The 15,247-nt window shown below is 47.0% G+C and overlaps 1 long non-coding RNA gene and 1 other non-coding gene across 2 annotated transcripts; one reads left to right on the forward strand and one right to left on the reverse strand.

Moving 5' to 3' along the window:
• Positions 1–5,251: 5,251 nt before the first annotated feature.
• TRNAA-AGC (transfer RNA alanine (anticodon AGC)) lies at positions 5,252–5,322 on the reverse strand. The gene has a single exon. It is a non-coding gene; the product is annotated as a tRNA-Ala (tRNA).
• A 3,877-nt stretch (positions 5,323–9,199) lies between these two features.
• Positions 9,200–10,977, forward strand: LOC128332538 (uncharacterized). The gene is made up of 2 exons (XR_008310681.1): positions 9,200–9,439; positions 9,529–10,977. It is a non-coding gene; the product is annotated as an uncharacterized LOC128332538 (long non-coding RNA).
• The last annotated feature ends 4,270 nt before the right edge of the window (positions 10,978–15,247 follow it).

The following is a 15,247-nucleotide window of genomic DNA, read 5'->3' on the forward strand; positions in this document are numbered from 1 at the left end:
ACGTACCTGCGAAATGTTCTTCCACACTTCCTGTGTTGCGACACTGCAGTCCCTACGCTGTCAGTAGGGTGCCGCTCACATTTCTGATGCCTTATTCTGGATTTTATCGCTGCAATTTAATGCAATAACGTTATATGTCCTTTGCAAAAAAAAGTAGCTGTAATTTTTCCATTTTAAGAGGGTCACAATTCTGTTTCGGCATTGTAAGTGGTGTGGTGAGGATGGTTACATCTGCATGGATGGTGATTTATCAATCTAAAGCTCCTTTCCGTTTTAGAAATTTATTTCTTTTTCCCCCCGATGGGGTTGTGAAGAACTTTACACCTTGATTTTTTCCCCTGAGCGGTTTGCAAAAGAAAGCCAACGTTCTGGCAAGGCTGGAAATGTGCTCCCTACAGCAGCAAAAACGTGGAAACCGCCGGGGGCTGCCCTCCTCCTGCTTGGCCATCCCATTGTTCCTGAAGGCAGCAGCCCCAATAAGAAGGTTTGTGCACAGAAGTCCTCCCCCCCACTGTGAGCTTGCAAGCAAGTTCTGTGGCACAGCCTTCCCCGCCCCCCTCCCCGAGTGCATTTGCATCCCTTTTTCTCGCCCGTTTTTGCGCACAGTTCTAATAAGGCTAATAACAATAATGATGCTGAGGGGGGGGACCCTCTTGCTTTACATGTGCAGCAGCCAGAGAGACAGAGAGAGAGGAAACAAAGACGCATCTTTGGGGGCGAAGTTGAACCATGTGTGTGCTTGAACGTGTGAGTGTGTGCACATGTGTCTCTCTTTCAGAAAGCAAAAAGGAGACGCAAACTCCTCAACAGCGGATTGCAACTCTGCAGCTGCCAGTGCAGTTTCCTTTGGGGTGGGTGGGTTGCAGCACACAGTATGAACGCTTCCTCCGGGGGGGGGACATTGTTCCACGGACTATGCAACAAACGGCTTACACCCTTTCTTTACGTTTCCAATGAGATCGTGCCAAGCCGAAGCATTTTACACCGCCCCAACCACTGTAGAGCGTGTAATCTGGAAAGCACCCTGGTTCATTCGGACAAGCCACTACTGGACAGCAGAGAGTGACTGGCCCAAACTCACCCTGTGCCATGGACCAGGACCTATTGCCACACCAGGTTGGGCCGGGGAGGGAGAGCTCTGAGGACAAGGTTCCTGGTTTCCAGGAGATACCTGCACAACCTGGGCGCTTTCCAGGTTAGCCGCTCAACAGTGGCACAATGCTTCCCTTCAGGCAAATCCCATTCAAAACGTAAATAGCAAAGCACCCAGCAGGGGGAGCAGACTCATGCAAACGAACAACCCAAAAAACCAGCAACTTTTTTACGCTGGATATATAACATCACAGCACTAAATCGCATCGATTCAATTCTAAACAAGGCATTGGAAATGTGAACGGTACCCTGCTGTCAGCGTAGGGACTGCGGTGTCGCAACACAGGAAGTGGGGAAGCACACTTCATAGATACGCCGTTTCCCCATTGCAGGGTATAATCTGGAAAGCGCCCTGGCCCCAAAGCTACCCTCGGGGAACCTTCTGTATCCCCAGCCATATCTGGACCTATTGCTGAGAGTTCTGAGGATGAGGAAACTGAAGCGTCACCTTGCTCTGAGGACACCTCATTGGCCCTTTACTACAGTTCGGAGGAGGACGTTGACCCTCCTCCAGAGACTGATCCGTAGTAGTCCGCGATTAAGAAATAGGGCTTGGCCCTTTAACTAGCCATTGGGGCTATTCTCACAATCGGGAAGAATCGGGCTAGGAAAGCCTAGCCCGATTTTTCCCGATCGTAAGAACCACTGGGCTCGGCTGCGAGCCCGGTGGTTCTCCAGCGGGTAACCCGCTTTGGTGGCCCTCCTCTTAGCCCGGGTTTGTGGAGTGAGTGCTCTGCAAACCTGGGCTATCTGGCCATGAGTAGCCGCAGCGCTGCTCCACGCTGTGGCTACTCACGAGGAGACCCCCAGAGGGGAGGCGAAAAGTCGCCTCCCGGCTCCGGGGTTCTCACCAGCGTGCCCTGCGCGCTCACGCAGGGCATGCTGGAGCTTGCAGGGAGCGATCAGCCCCCGCTCCCCCCGCCAGCTCCATCACGGAGCCGACAATTGTGTGGGTGGCCGATCCGGCCGCCCAGGGCTGCTGCCCCGATCGTCTGTGGGGAGAGTGGGCTTAGCCCACTCTCCCCGCAGTATAATCTAAAACAGGTCTCACTGATCATGAGACCCTCCTCATTGTCTCTGGGATTGTGGGTGGAGTCTAGGCTTATACCCAGCAGCAGGGCTATATAAGAGCTCAGTTTGCAGTATGAGTTGCTGAAGCAACCTGGTTGTACTTGACTCCAGGAGATTTATTAGACTTTACCGTGACTTAACTTTGGGAGGGTGTGGGTGTGTATTCACATGTTGGCCAGATTTGCCCCTAAGTCCATGAAATATTTCAGAGAACACTTCACACATGATTCGGGTTTCCCACTCAATATTGGAACCTAGCCTGATTTTTTAATCTGGGGTTAAAAAAAAAAATTCTTTTTGCGTTGGAGTATCGGTTATGCCCTGAACTCACAGTAAAGCCTCGTGGTAAAGCCACGGAAAAGCCTGCTGTCTGAAAAGCCTCCTGGTTCCTGATCCTCAGCTCCCCTGACTATGCCCTTTGCTTGCTCCTGAGAACTGCTGTGTATTGACGACAGGCCTTTGACCTCCTGCTCTGTTGACTGTGCTATACGTCTCCTCCTGAACTACAGGACCTCGCCCTGTGCAGAACACGATCCATGTCTGAAGATCAACCTAGACAAGATGATGTACATTTTCCACAACAGGGCAAGTAGCAGCCGTTTCCATTGGGAAGATGGCATGGAGGGGTCAGTCAAGCTTCTTTTCCAGTGTTGGTGATCTGAATTGCTCTACAGCTGATTTCTTTAAATATGTAGAGACACCAGCCCTATTCAGTCATTATAAAAATGGTTAGAGATTGTAACTGGGGGGCGGGGGCGGAAGTGGGGTGTTCTGGATCCATCTGAGTGAATAGCTTTATTACGATCATAGATCAGACATAAACACAACAAATTATACAACACTCAGATAAGAAATCTGCCATACAATACACCAACAAAGTAAACGTTTTATGGTAAGCTCTAAAGGGTAGAAATTAATTGTTGGCGGATGGTAACAGCGGCTGCACAGAATTTAGCAACCTTTTGTGTGATAGAAGATTTCTTGTCTGCAAGGAGAAGTGTGACGTAAAATTCATCCGTTCGGTAACTAATAACAAGGAAGTAATAAGACTACGTCGACTGACGTTATAAAAGGAACAATATAGTAGCACGTGGTGGACAGATTTAATCTCCCCCGAACCACAAGGACAGATCTGACTGGCCTGGGGAGTTTTCAGAAATTTCCCATTTAAAACTGCCAATGGTAAGGCATCATATCTTGCTTTGAAGAACACTCTCTGGTGGCTGGGTAGAGAGAGTAACAATAAATCACTGGCTGGTTACTGGCTGTGATTGCCAAGATGTCCTCTTGTGGTCTGCAGGATGATACCCAGGTCATTTTGATGCTCAATGTCCAAGATCCTGTTTGAGAATCTTCTTGGCCTGATTCTATCCTAATAGTGACAGATATTTCTTTAGAATTCTTTAGAATTTAGATGCCAAGTGATGAGAGTTTTGCTAGCAGTGCTTGTATCCAGGAAGACTGAAACCTGTCGGCCAGTACAAGGGGAATCAGCCCCAAAGGGGAAAGTTGATCTTGAGACAGTAGCTGAAAATTGAAAATCATGCTTTGGATTCCACCCTTTGAAAACCCATTTCTACCTTAGTGCAGCATTAGAAATACATCGCGGAGCCCAGAATACAGCCCTTATAAACTTAGATTGGACAATCTGCAGTGTTCTGTAGTTGGAATAGTGGCCCAGTTGTTCACCGTACAGACATTGAGCCAGTGGTTTGGCAATGAACAGCTTTAGTGCGGCAGAAATAACTTCTCCTTTGGAGCAGAAAAATATCAGAATGGCTGATGTGCCTGTTGGGCAGTGTAATCCACATGGGCCTTCCATGACCCTGTGGCATGAAAAACCACACCCAAATATTTAAAACTGTTAACCTGTACAATCCGATGGCCCTTGATTGACCAATTAAAATTCTTAGGCTTCTTAGCAAGGACCATCACCTTAGATTTCTGAAAATTAATAACCAGGTGGTTATCCTTACAGTAATTGGCCAGGAGCTTAAGAGCCCTCCTAAGATCTACTGGGGTTTGAGAGATAATAGCATCAGCATCTGCTTACAGCAAAATTGGGATTTTTACCCCTGCGATATCTGGCAGATGTAACCCTGGATCTGAGAGATTTTGGGCTAAGGTGTTTATGCAGGTTAAACAGAGAGGGTGCCAACATGCACCCTTGTTTCACTCCGATTCTGGAAGTTATTGGGTGTGAAAGTGAGCCTTGGGGTTACCTCTCACCCTGACACTGGTGTTCTCATAAAGCTTTTGAATGAGAAGAAGTAATTGCCTATCAGTGTTGATATCCCTGAGTTTTCCCCACAACCTTGGCCTTGAAATTGAATCTAGCGCTGATTTGAAATCTACAAAGACCACATACAAAGAGCACTTGGGCTTACTGCTATACTGGATGGCTTTAAGAGGGGTTTGGATAACTTCATGGAGGAGAGGTCTATCAATGGCTACTAGCTGGAGGGCTATACTATAGGCCACCTCCAGCCTCAGAGGCAGGATGCCTCTGAATACCAGTTGCAGTGGAGTAACAGCAGGAGGGAGGGCATGCCCTCAACTCCTGCCTGTAGGCTTCCAGCAGCATCTGATGGGCCACTGTGTGAATCAGGATGCTGGACTAGATGGGCCTTGGGCCTGATCCAGCAGGGCTGTTCTTATGTTCTCAATAAGATGGCGTAGCACTAAGGTATGATCCATAGTTGAGCGCCCCATTCTAAAACCAGCCTCTTCATCCCCCAAGATGTCTTCTTGGTGGCACCACTGTGGCAAACCCACCTAAGTAGCCACCCTTTAAAACAAGGTTAAGGGAGCAAGTGTTCCCTTAACCCTGTTTTTTAAATCATCTGGCAGCTGCTGATGCTTCCAGCTGCAGATGCCAGACTGCGGGGAGCCCAGAAAGGCCTCATCCCCTAGGAAGCTGCTGTCTACTGAGTCAGACTATTGCCCCCCCCCCAGCTCAATATTGTCTACACTGCTTGGCAGCATCTCTCCAGGGTTTCATGTTGGGATCTTTCCCAACCCTGCCTGGAGATGCTGCCAGGGATTGAACCAGGACCTCCTGCATGCTAAGCAGATGCTCTACCACTAAGCTACAGCAGCACCATTTCCAAGGAAGTTGCCTTCTACCAAATCAGGCCATTGGCCCATCTAGCTCAACACTGGCTGGCAGCAGTTCTCCAGGGTTTCAGGCAGAAGTCTTTCCCAGCGTTACCTGAAGATGCCGTGGGTTGAACCTGGGACCTTCTGCATGTAAATCCAATGCTCTACCGCTGAGCTACAGCAATTGCCCCAACAATCTGCTCCCTGAGATGACTACGTCACCTTGCTTCATGGTGGGGCCGCCCCGTCCAAGCCACTAAGCCACACAGACTCTCCAATATTTTCAGCAGCATGGTGAGTGGATTTCTATACACTCCTGGCTTGATCCTTTAAAAGGGATCGATGGTCCCAAGTTCCAGTTGCAGGATTCAGACTGGTTCATCTTGATGTACCCCCCATGCTCGCTTAAATACATACATACCGGAAAGAACTAAGAGGACGAACAGCAGCAAGGTGGATGGACTCGATTACGCAGAGGCATAGCAAGGTTGGAGTGGGCCCAGAGACAAGATTTTAAAATGCCCCCCACTCACTGAAGCTCAGCTCATGAAGTAAAGAAATCTTAAATGAAGCTGAACAGTGGTAACAAAAAGCATCTCTCTCTCTCTCTCTCTCTCACTCTCTCTCTCTCTCTCTCTCTCTCTCTCTCTCTCTCTCTCTCCTATGTGCCACTATAGAACATCATCCTAAATTATATTTTAAAAGACTTTGTAAATTGTGGATGATGCAAGTCATTTAATGCATTTCCCAGTCATGTGACTTGCCTCTGGGGGAGGGGGTCCCCAAGGCAGTGGGGCCCCAAACACTGTCTCCCCCTGCCCTATTAAAGTTACACCCCCGCGATTACGACAGCAGTGAATGCACCACTGAGAGACCTAAAAGGCCAAGTTGAAGGCAGATTATCCTGGAAAGAATCTATCTATGTGGTTGCTAAGAGTCGACACCGACTTGACGGCACTTATCAATCAGCAAGAACTAGAAATGTAAGCTTTGGAGGCGCATTTGCATGCATAGTGGTGGGGACATCACTTGCACCCCCCTAAAAAAAAAGAATCAGTGCAGGCTGGCATGCAAAATGAAATCTGAACAGACATTCTCAATCCGTTGGCTGTTCTTTCTCTCTGCTTTGATCGATATTTTGCTACCAGGTCGGTATTAGGTAGGGCCTTCCTTCCATTGTTTAATTCTATGGCCATCGGGTTATTAGCTGAACAAACAGGTGGGTGACTGAAGCAGTTGCTGCCCAAGGCGGAGAATTATGTTGACTGTATGGCTAAAATTCTCTTCCAAGAGCTGAAATGCCTTAGTGATTAGTCCTGCTGCTAGCCTGAGTCCCCGGCTTTTGCCATTTAACCAAGCCTGGTCATTTGTCCTACTGACAGTAATGGGCTTTATTGGGTTACTATTTGTGAAGTTTGTTTTGATGCCTGCCAGAGGTTACTGCACTCTAGGGGTGTGCACGGAACCGCCAACTGCGGTCTGGCACTGGGGTGGGGTGGGGTGGCTTTAAGAGCGGCGGGAGGGTTTACTTACCCCTCCAGCCGCTTTCCCGCTTGCCACCGTAAACATACGAGTAATTGGGGCGGCAGGATACCTCCCTGCCGCCCCTTCCCCGACGTTACTTGCAAAACCTCCCAGGAGTGCATTGCGCGCCTGCGCGCACGTCACAGTGACGTGAAGCGCGCGCTCGTCTCTGTGACGTGCGCGCACAATGCACTCCTGGGAAGTTTTGCAAGTAACGTCGGGGAAGGAGCGGCCCAATTACTCGTATGTTTACAGCGGCAAGCGGGAAAGGGATGGGAGGGGTAAGTAAATCCTCCCGCCGCTCTTAAAGCGACCCCCCCCAATCCGAACCACCCAGGTCCGGACTGGTCCGGACCAGTCCGGAGGCCTTTTCAATGGCTTCCGGACCGGTCCGGGTCCATCCCTACTGCACTCCTGTGCACTCTTTCTAGGGACTCATGTTCCATCAAACTCCATGACTCTTACTTCTGATCAAATATTTATTTATTTATGTTTATGTTTAACATTTACCCAGAATGTTGGGGGGCAATATGCTAAATTTTTGTAAACCGCTTAGAGAGCTTCCAGCTATAGAGCGGTATATAAATGTAAGTGCTATTGCTATTGCTATTGCTATTATTTATGTTTATTCATCAAACTTATATACCACCCAAACATTCGTCTCTGGGTGGTTAACATAAAACAATTAAAGCACATATAAAAGTTAAAACAAATCAACAGTTTAAAATCAACCATAAAATTAAAACAGACATTTTTTTAAAAGCTGAGAAAGCTTTTCAATATGCTTAGGATCTGGCTTAGGAATATGCTTAGGATCTGGCAAGCAAAGTGTGTTACAGATATTTTTATCATACTTTTTATATACACACATACACACACCATTATAAAAGAAAGAGAAAAGGAATAGGGACAAACAGCCCAATTCAGACATTATGCTGCATGAGTGTACAGATAGATGTCTGTACACTCGTACATGTGTTTGTGTGAATGGCTATACCTGAGTTCATTTTTAAAGTGAACCTGAATGCAGGCCCTTCAAATGCAGGGTACAGATTGGAAGTATACTGCTGTACCTGCGTTCAACATAACATGTGAATGACTATACCTGTGTACAGATCTGTACCTGTGTACACTGTACACACGTTCTACAGTGTTGAACATAATGTGTGAATGAACCTATTATCGCTGCATTTCTTATTCCAATGGACCAAGGGCAGGCAAACTTTGGCCCAGGTGCCAAAGTGCAGACAACGTGATTTTGAGTGGCACTCACACTGACATCTGAGAGGATGCTCCACCGCTGAATTTAGCAGGAGCCATTCTTGCAGGGGATGATGGGAGCTGTAGTCCAACAACATCTAGGGACCCCAGTTTGAGAGACCTCCTGTTCCATTGGGTTTCTTCTCCTAAGTTGGGAGTGCACACGGTTGCAGCTTGTGAAGGCTATGCAATGTGCTACAGGAAGTCCTCAGACTTACGACACAATTGCTTCCTGAAAACTATATCTTCAGTCACAGAACTCAGAACCCATTTTTCAATAGGAATCAACGTTCTAAGGAGGGGAGTTGGTTCCTTAACCACGGTTACATACCTTATTCCCCCCACCCCGCCCCGCTGCTGCTGGCACAAAGCAGCTACAATACAGGAGAAGGAGGAGAGCTGGTTTTGTGGTAGCAAGCACAAATTGTTCCTTTGATAAGCAGGGTCCACCCTGGTTTGCATTTGGAAGGAAGACTACATGTAGTCTCTCCCCGACTACATGTGATCGGGCTGGGAGAGACTCCTGCCTGCAACCTTGGAGAACCAGCTGCCAGTCTGTGTAGGCAATACTGAGCTAGATGGACCAAGGGTCTGACTCGGTAGAAGGCAGCTTCCTCTGTTCCTATCTCCCAGCCTTGTGTTGTCTAGATGAGAGCATTGCGACAGTTTTAACCCCACCACAAAGTCTTAGCAAAGACACACAGCAAAGCCACCTCAGGAGAAGAGGCTGGCCTTAGTAGTATTATATACAGACCTGGGAGGAGCCTAAGTAAGGGCAAGTGAAGCCACAGACTAAGTAAGGGCAAGAAATATGGGCAGAGTGAAGTCAGAGCCTAGTAAGGGCAAGACGTCATCAATCCCCGCCCATTGAAGGGCAAGATGTCATCAATCCCCTCCCACTGATGGGCATGACATCACCACAGTAGGGAGGAGTTGTAAACCCTCCAGAGAACATGCCCAGGCATGCCCAGAGCCTCCTGTACCATGAGCCCTACCCACCTGACATGTGAGGACCAATAGGAAGGAGTTCCCAGCCAGCCGTTCAAGGCTTATAGTGTTGCTGCTGCATGGAGTATCCTACAAGGCTTGTAGCATAGCCCCCTTTGCATAAAGGTAACAATTCTACTGTTTGCTTGTGGGTTTGATGATGGGATCTCCTCAGAGCCCTAATTTGGCAACAAATCAGCCAGAGTCTACACCTAAGCCAAGAAAACGCGATATTAGCACCAGTTCAGATGATGAAGGACCTCCTGTGAAAACCTATGCTGAAGAACAAGCTGAGACAAGGGAAATATGGCAAGAGATCCTGGCAACCATGGCAGCTGAGCCACAGGTAAATATATTTTACAGGCTAGGTTTTGAGGTTTTGTGTGTGTGTGAAAAAGGACATTAAACTAATAGTCTTTTCTTTTCTCCCTTTAGAATTCAGCACTTGTGCAAACTCGGAAACGCTCTCGCATAGCAATGCAGAAATTCTTGGGCCTGGATATCAATGAAGAGCCCTATAGTACCTGGGCGGAGCCTAAGTAAGGGCAAAGTGAAGCCATAGCCTAGTAAGGGCAAGGAACTATGGGCAAGGGAAAGCCAGAGCCTAGTAAGGGCAAGTTGAAGCCCTGCCCTTCGAAGGGCATGATGACATCACAGCAGGAAGGAGCCGAAAGCTTCTAACTGAGGGCAGGTTGAAGCCACAGCCTCCTAAGGGTATAGTGAGACCCTGTGGAGAGCGTCCACAGAACATGGCCAGGCAGACCCCCATGTCCAGGCATGTTCAGACATGCCCAGAGCAGATGCAGAACAAACACCCATGTTTGGACATCAGCCCCCCACACCCCCCGAACAGGTCTGTGTATGTTCAGACATGCACAGAGCAAGGGTTAGGCCAGGCCTGCACAACATAAGGCCCGGGGACCAGATCAGGCCCTCAGGGACTCTTTTGTGGGTCCACTAATTGTCACAACTTGCAGCAACAGCACCCCAAGGCCACTCTTTGGGTTAGTTCCCTCTTCTTCATCTTTTCATCCTCTGCCCTCTCTGAAACTGCCTTACAGCACCATCCTGTGCATGTTTACTTGGAAATATTTACTTAGTTGACTCCTAAGTAAGCACGACTAGGATTGCAACATGAAATCGACAGCAATTTAGAAAGAGGAGAGGATTTTGCATTTGTTTGGGGCTGGCATTTTTTAAGGGAGATCTCACTAGATGCCCCAGTGACTGAGCAAGGACAGGCTCTATTTTCTGGCCATGATTCTTAGTTAAAATTGTGGGTCCCTTGCCAAAGGGGGGAAAGATCCACAACTATCTAATAATTGCTTGCATTAATATTTTTAAGAATTAATTTTAATTCAATAATGTGCTGAAAATTGACCTTGACCACTGAACACCATTGTGGTTGGTTCCAGCCCATCAAAACATTTGAATTGTGTACCCCCCCGGGTTAGCCCCAGAGCAGGGTTGTTATTTTTGTAGAGAGAAAATAAAATGCTCTTCAGATTAACTCAATAGGGTATATTCTAGATTTTAAGAACTCATACACATTAACTTTGTACTATGGATTCTGAAGTTGAAAGTTTTCCCCCTTTAAAAAGAAAAGTTGCCCTGCAATTAATGCTGGATCATCTTTTCTTTGTCTCTGTGATGAGGCTAGCCTGGAGTTTTATCCTGAGAGGCCCCTGAAACATCAGCCCTATCCATCCTCAGCACTGTACCTCCAGTGACTGTTGCTGGTGTGTATCTTATGTTTCTTTTTAGATTGTGATCCCTTTGGGGACAGGGATCCATCTCATTTATTTATTATTTCTCTGTGTAAACCTCCCTGTGCCATTTTTGGAAGGGTGGTATAGAAATTGAATAAATAAATAACTAAAAATGCTTTTTGTAGGACAATTTCATACATTCTGGTAAGTACAGCTTCTTAAAAACATTAAAATCATGATCTCTTTCGTTATGCAGTGACAATGCCTTGCTGTCTAAGAAACAAGGCTTTTTTTTTTTTTAATAACCAGTTCTCCAAAAAACTGGTAGGACTGGGCCCTTCAAATGGTGTGGTCTAACCGTTAAGTCTTCATCAGATCAATGACCACTAGAGGCTTTTGATGTGTGTGTGTGTGTGTGCATGCACAGGTAGGCTGACAGATGCAATTTCTATTTATCTGACGCTTGGTGGGGGGGTGGGAGTTTGTATTTTGTGTATTCACTAGGAAATGAGAGTTCTGGTTTTTTAGAAATCAACTAACACACACTAATTAAATGCATCAAAATTACTGACCAAGACTAAGTCCTATTGAGGACAGAGAAAGCAAGCAAGCAAGCAAGAATGAAAGATTAAGAGCAGTGACAAGGACTAGTTGTGAAACTGTGTCAAAGGAGAAGGGAAAAACTGTGTCTGAGGCCAAGGAAATCTAGATGGTTAAAAAGTGACAAGAACACAGGGTGGGGGTGGGGAGAACCGAGTTAGCTATGGGCCAGGTTGAGGAAGCAGAGGCAGTATAATTGTCCTTATTCAAGTTAATTCCTAATCCAGGCTAATTCATATCAGAGTTAGAGATGTACGAAGAAGGGGGGGGGAAGGGGGGGGGGAGAGATTTCTTAAAAACGGAAGCAAAGAAACAGTGACAAGGACTAGGCGCAAAACTGTGTCAGAGATGGAAAGGGGAGAGAGATCCTAGTTAGGGGACAGGTCTAGGCTTTGTAGATGTGAAGTAGAATCAAAGAAAGTTTGAGATACCACAGTCTACAGAACTGTGGTTTTTAAAGATATGCTTGCGCTACAAAGACACCTGTAAGAGTGTCTAGCACTAAGAGATAATGTACATTGCATTAATAGTTCACTGAGAACTTCCAATTAAATAGAGGCAGTCATCAGATCAAGCCGGGGTCTGTATTGCCCTTGTCACTAACATTCTAACTAAGAATCACTGGAAAACAAACAGACTAGCTAATACCTCCCAAGAGAAATTATAAGAAATTAAATTATTTCTTATAAAAGTCCATTTTCTCTTCTATAAAACAAATCCTTTTTTAAAAAAGAAATTAAATTTGTTGACAAAACAATTACATATCAGACCATTTCTCTCTCTGTGTGTGTGTGTGTGTGTGTGTGTGTGTAAAAATGAAAATTGTGTGGGCGTACTGAAGTGAATGGATTGCTGCTTCCTGCTTGTATGTACAATGACATATCTGTGTGCATTCATCTTACATGATGGAGCTACATACAAGATTCATGCTTGGACATGTAGGATATTTCATCAGGTGTGTAGGCCAGACCTTATGCATGTAGAGCCATTCACTTTCCTTACAAAAGAACAGTGAACAACTAAATAGCAATATGATGTGTGTGTACGTGTGTGTTAAATACATCTTGTATGTTGTATATAACATAATGTATGCTGACTCTGCTGTACATATCATATGTCTTTAAGATTGTTTGTTTTCTCATCAACAGTACAGAATTATCCAATCTAAACACTTTAGAATCAATTCTGATTTTTTGGCTCTGTACTATATTTTATGTGTTTTCCAAAGCAGCCAATCATTGTCTGCTCTAGATCCACACAAAAACAAGTGCCTGCTTTTTGAAGTATGAAACGTCTTTTCCTCTAAAAGATGAGTATGGATAACTATAAGATAGCTCACAGGCAGCCAGGGAGCTCCCAGCCTGATGTTACTAAGCTCAGGATAGGGTTTACAAAGCGTACTAGTACTCCAGAGAGTCGGTGCTGTGTAGTGCCTAGAGTGTCAGACTAGGAAGGGCATTTGCTCTTCTTGGCTTAACCTACCTCACAGGGTTGTTGTGCAGATACAATGAGGGAACACGACCTTGAGTTCCTTGGAAGAAGGGGCAGGGTATAAATCTCATACATACATACATACATACATACGGTAGCATGTTCATAGTTTGCCAGGGAGGATACTTGTTTGAATTTAGACCCTTAATATAATGCCATGCATGCAGATGTGTCAAAATTAACTCAGTGAAAAAGATTAACAGGGTGTTTCAAAAAATTAGTCAGTTTACAAACGTCTGATTCTTCAGAGCTGCCTGACAGTTTGGTACCAACTTGTCTGTAAGCAATAGTTTTTGCTTCTGCAGATGAGTTTGTCTGAGACAGCTCTGTAGGATCAACATCTGAATCTGACTGTGTATCATCAGAGCATGGCTTCCTACCCCCTCCCCACAGAGTGGCACATATCTCATTGCTATAGGCATACAGGAAATCAGTTTTAATATCATTCACAAAGGCCAGCATTCCAGATAGCTCAGAATTGGCTTCCAGCAACACCAGCACGTTCTAAAAACAAGAAAAACAAGAGTTAGAAAACTCCACCTCACAGGCAGCCCACCTCACAGGGTTGTTGTAGTAAGTCTAACTTGAAACAAATAACTAAACTTAAAAGGATAATATTATTATTTTTAAAAAACCACACATGAATTAATAATGCCTCTCGTGAGAAAAGCCTTTTCACATAGGAAAAGATCAGGATCAAAGGACACATGGTTGAGGAAAGCTAGCATGGTGATGTGACCCCATTTAAGACGACAGGAGGGACCCAATTTAAATTATCACAGGCTACAGGGAAGTGGGGGGGGGGGCAGGGAATACACAAAACTATTTAGGCAATTAAAAATACTGTAGGAGAGATCAGAGCCTCTCGGATCCGATAAGAAAAATGACCATGTACTTACCGCTTGTGGTCTTCACAGAGACAACGAGGGAAAATTCTGGTGTACCTCAAGACATTAAGCCTTGGTGGGATTGGGCAGGGCCCGCTTTCTGGTTGTTATCATGCTGAAACACTGAACAGACACACCCCAGCCACCCCTCCCTATTTTCTTCATTCTTCCCCTCATTCCAAGGCACCGTCAGAGAGAGGGCCAACCACGGGCCCACCTCCCTTAGCTACGCCCCAGGCTCACATGTCGTCACCCATCCAAATGCCAACCAAGATGGACCCTGCTTAGCAAAGGGGGTGACTCACGCCTGTGACATGAAATGTGTCCTGGGTTCCAAACAGCTGACCTTCAAACAAACTTTAGGAAGACAATACAGCCTGTCGGTGAGTTAGGGACTTCCTGTAGTTACCGTACTTGTCATAACAGAATAAGCAACGCCGTGGAAGGGAAGGAGAGTCGACATGTAATTCCCCCTTCCGCCAGTTCCCTTTCTCTAGGCCAACTTCTGCCTTCCCACCACCCTGAAAGAAGCTAAGGCTCAACAATAGATCAGGAGCAGCTCGTCCTAATGAGTCAGGGGGACACCCAAGGAGGCGGCTCAGGTTTCTCCTCTCTCTCCCACCCTGCCTGCTGCCTGTAGGCTGGACATCCATCAGGTAGAGTGGTGTGGTTAGGAAATGCTTGGAAATGCTGGAACACAAGGTGGACACCAGCAGCAGCCGTCAGGAGGGGTGCCGTGCTGGGGTTGGATAGGGCCAGTTGCTCTGTCCAGGAGAGACGCCGGACCCATCCGTTGGGGCCAGCATCTTTAAGAAACTGCGAGGCGCGCCTGCTCAGAGGAGATCATTGCAAGCCCGTGACGTTTATGCTTGCAACGATCTCTAAACTGCACGGGCGCGTCTGGCAGTTTCTTAAAGATGCTGGCCCTAACAGATGGGTCCAGCATCTCTCTTGGCTGCCGCCGGAGGAGGGGGGAGGGAGGACTGCTCCACTCCCCCCCCCAAGCCACAAGTATTTTTTTAAGCAGAGCTTTGGAGGGGCGGCCCCCCCAATGAGATTGGGGGGCCTCATACAGGGCGGGGGGAGGGGTGTCTCATGGCTGGGTGGTCCAGGCACCTGAATTACTTTGGTGCACCCCTGGGAGGGGCTGCTGAGCTCTTGGAGGCATAAAAAGGAGGGAGGTGCACCAGAGGGCGGGCAGACCGCCTCTAGGCGGCCACCAAAGCTGGCCTCCAAAGGGGGCCAGCTTTTGGTGCCGGGCCTTCGGGGTGGGACTGAGGTCTGGGAGAAGGTTATATTAGGGTGGGGCTGGAGGTCTGGGCTAGAGTTTGCAGGAGGCTTTACACACAGGGTTTCTGCCCCGAATCTCCTTCAGTAGAGAGCGTGTGCATACACTCACTGGAGCAGGACCTTGCTCCTCTGCAATGCCAGGTCAGTTCAGAAGAAGACCGAAATCATCCACGACTT

The sequence above is a fragment of the Hemicordylus capensis genome, chromosome 7, assembly GCF_027244095.1.
Source record: "Hemicordylus capensis ecotype Gifberg chromosome 7, rHemCap1.1.pri, whole genome shotgun sequence".
Lineage (NCBI taxonomy): Eukaryota > Metazoa > Chordata > Lepidosauria > Squamata > Cordylidae > Hemicordylus > Hemicordylus capensis.